Raw genomic sequence first — 4,333 nt, 5'->3', positions numbered from 1 at the left:
AGGAGACCCTTTCACCAAAAACTGTGTTTACAATATTTCATGCACAAAGTGTAAATTACAATATGTGGGTGAAACTGGCAATATGCTTTCCACACGCTTTGCACAACACAAGTACAACATTACCAAGAGAAAGAAGACTGATACACCACTAGTTAGACACTTTCTCTTACATGGACTGGAAGCACTCACAACAACAGTCGTCGAGACTAACGCCTGCTGGACCACGGCACAGAGGAAGAAGGCCGAGATGAGATGGATCGCTAAACTCGGGACCAAGGACCCACAGGGTTTGAACGAACATTGAGGGATTCGGAGCATGGCTCTGTGATGGACAGTGCACCGGGGGCTGGACTGTATTTACAGCACTCTCCCATAACCCGAACCCAAACCTGACCAGCCAGTGCCTCCTTTGCTTTGTTTCTTTTCCCTTTGATGTTTGTATATTTCCCTCATTCCTGATCCTGCGCCTAACTCTAACCTTATCTTCTCTCAACCCGGACCTCACCTTCAACCTGACCTAAACCTAATTTGGACCTACTTTAACCTTAACCCTGACCTCACCTTTAAACCTAATTTGGACCTACTTTAACCTTAACCCTGACCTCACCTTCAACCTGACCTAAACCTAATTTGGACCTACTTTAACCTTAACCCTGACCTCACCGTCAGCCTGACCTAAACCTAATTTGGACCCACTTTAACCTTAACTCTGACCTCACCTCAACCCGGACCCAGACCTAAACACAACCACTTACTTACCTGAAGCCCAACCCAAAGGTTTTTTCCTAAACTTAACCTCCTTGTAAGAGCCCTAAACTCAACCTTACAGTTTAGGCCTCTTCACTATCAGTGTTAAATACTTACCTGTTAAATACTTACCTGTAAAATACTTACCTGCTATTATGGTCAAGGGTTTCCACCTCCTGTCTGTACAAATGTGACATATATTTGTGTATTTTACAAATGTTGAGTTCCAAAGGTATGCCAGAACATTATATTGGTTAAATGCACTGAAGCTTATTACCTGTTCCAAAGTTATGCCAGAACATTATATTGGTTAAATGCACTGAAGCTTATTACCTGTTCCAAAGTTATGCCAGAACATTATATTGGTTAAATGCACTGAAGCTTATTACCTGTTCCTAAGTTATGCCAGAACATTATATTGGTTAAATGCACTGAAGCTTATTACCTTTTCCACACACACACACAAATTGCAAACATGGTTTATGTGTGCATATATATATATATTCATTTTTTACATGTTTAATGGTTGCATGTTATGTTACAAAGGAAAAAGGATGTAAATAACTGCTGACCGTAAAGTTAGGTCTAATTTTACGTCTTCACGTAAAGTGACGTTTGACCTCTGACCTGTTGTAAAGCCAACCTTGGCTTCCGGTCCCTCCTTTTTCAAGCGGGTTCGCTGAGTAAGTTGACTCGCGGCATCACGCTCTTCACAATCAATTAGTTTTATACAATTTATCAGCCTGAAGAAGATTTAATATAAATCGAAACGTTGCTGTATCATTTTTTATTTTTTCATTCATTTTATTTGCTTCACTGTTTGGCCAAAATAAATAGTCCAAAGTGCTTCTGTAACTTTTTCCTGGCCTACAAAACACACACGGGGCTAGCTTAGCATGAGCTACCACGGACGACTGAACAGAGAGGAATGGACCACGGTGACCTACAAGAGGGGCCGCCATGGAAGGTATCGCAGCCCTGAGCGAGACATCTATCCCACTGCCACGTACAGAGGTAGGGACAGATCCCAGCACTACCGCGGAGCTCCCGCTAATGATGGAGGTAGGAGAGCGGACATTAGCGCACGGAGGGGACGCGCTCCTGAACTTCGCCAGGACGCCCCCAGTTCGCCCCACCGCCGCAGGTCGCCTTCCCGTCACCGACGCAGAACCTACGCTTCCGTGACCAGGACGGGCCTGCCCGTCCACGACCGGGTCTCTCCCCGACGCAACCAGCCTCGTCAGGACCGACTAGAGCCATCGCTGCATCGGCGCGAAAGACGCTTGCCCGACACGGTGAACAGACACAGAGACAGCTACAGCGCATCGCGGAAACGCAGGGATGAGCCCTACTACAGACCGGACCCTCCACGCGGAGGTTACATGGTTCGCAGAGGGGATTCTCCGAGCCGCTTTCGTGAGGACTACGGAAGACGCAACTCGCCACTTCGCGTCAATTATGGAGAGGAGAGCCGACGACGCGCGGAGCCGCAACAGGTGCCCAGACGCAGAGACGCGCCCAGGCGCAGAGACGCGCACATACGACAGATCAACACTGAAGATAGGAGGAGGGAGAACCACCCACAAGTCAAGACTCGTAATCAACCTGAAGTGAGAGATCGAGATGAGAATAAAACAAGGTCAGATGATCCAGACTTTGCCCTCAAATGCCACATCTTACACAGAACAATCAAGGCATTTCACCACTTCTCTAATGTGAGTACTGAAAAAACTCCAGTGTCAATTGACAAAATGACGAAACAGTTAACCATTTTGATTAAACCTGCAGTACCTAACACACAGACATCACAACTGATTGAGGGCAACGCCAAAAACTGGGCACACACGACACTCGTCATTCTCCGTAACCACTATGAACAGGTTATTGAAAAAGAAATAGGTGAACTGCACATATTAGAGTCACCTGAGTGGCATGCCCCGTTCGAAATAGCGTCTAACTGGGCTAAGAGACATTTCGGCCGCAGATTGACGCCTGAAACACTGACCGAGACTGAAGAGATCATCACGGCGGAACTGACACGACTGCAGGAGCAGACTGACACACACATGCACACACCGGAGATTTCAGCCCCCCGAGTCGGCGCGAAGAGAGACCTCCCACCACAAGGTCGGGGCTCTGGCGCAGCTACAGCTTCGGGTCTGACCACAGCCTTGCTGCACGCTGCTGCCACGGACATGTCCCCCCGTGCACTTCAGACGCCAGCACACACTCCGGTCCCCACAACACTGGAGGATGGGTGGACTTCTCACAGTCGGCCTCTCTCCGCAGCGAGGTCAGAGCCATCTCTGCGCGTGGTTGAGGACACACCAGAGGAGGACCTCTTCACAGCCACTCCTCTACAGCACCTTCCACTACCTCAGAGGATCCGCAGGATGTTTCCCTTCACTTTGGGTGACGCATCACAGCCCACCCAGTCTCCATCTTCCAGCACACACACACCCACACAGGGGAATGGCTGCGTCTCACACGACACAAGCTCCATTGATGAACTCTCGCCGACTCACAGCACCATCCTCCCAGAGGAGGAGACCAGGGTGAGTGAGGCTGGTCCTCCCAGCGGGGGTCCCATCGCCCCGACACTCAGATCTACTGAAACGTTGCACACAGCAGTGCAGACCCTGCTTACCCCGGCAGCCGGCACGGGAGTACTCCTCACACCCCACACAGCGGGCCCCTTTCGCCCTTCAAGACACATGACGTCGTCCAGAAAGCTAAAAGAATGGCATCTTAACATCCACAAAAAACATGTCATCATGGGAGACTCAAATGTGTCTACTCTGCCACCACACACCATAACTGACCTTCAGATCGATTCGTTTCCAGGGGCCAACTTCAGGAACGCTGAGGGCATTCTGCAAAACACTACAACACACGTCACGGTGGAGAAGATCATCATGTCCTTCGGAATCTGCAATCGGGACCAAAAGACTAAAGAGACGTCCATCAAGCAACTGCAGAGCATGCTGAGAGTGGCTAAAACTACCTTTCCCCAGGCTCGGATCATCATCCCACAAATTAACTTTTCCAACAGCCTGACAGAGAAGGAGAAACATAACTTAACACAGCTCAACACATACATTGCACTACTGGGTGAGTACATTCCTATGTTACCCAGCACACAATTCAAAACTGAAGCAGACAATGTTCATTGGACAAATGAGACCGGAAAAATCATATTTGACCACTGGTGCGCACATTTAAATTAAGTATCCCCATAAGCCTGCCGCTACAGGAGGGGAACAAATCGGTTATCAATTTAACCAAGAATGTAAAATTGACCACTGAACAGATATCTCTGCTGTCCCGGGGACTCAATTTTATTCCCACTCAGGGCACTAATAGGGATCTGATCCCACAAACCAAGTATGATGTACAACAATATCACAGAACACTCAGATTAGCGGCCTACTACGAGCATAAGCCTCCTACTAAAAGACTTCCGTTTATTCACAAGTCAACATGGACTCCTCCAAAAACTGTAATTCCACCAGAAATTGATAATATCATCAGAGCGGACGACAGATATTTTGACACCAAATTTAAAGTTCACCAAATTCCTCCTAAT

The sequence above is a fragment of the Anarhichas minor genome, unplaced genomic scaffold (genome assembly GCF_050575085.1).
Source record: "Anarhichas minor isolate MPS153535 unplaced genomic scaffold, ASM5057508v1 ptg000048l, whole genome shotgun sequence".
Classification (NCBI taxonomy): Eukaryota; Metazoa; Chordata; class Actinopteri; order Perciformes; family Anarhichadidae; genus Anarhichas; species Anarhichas minor.
This window is presented reverse-complemented; position numbering follows the sequence as displayed.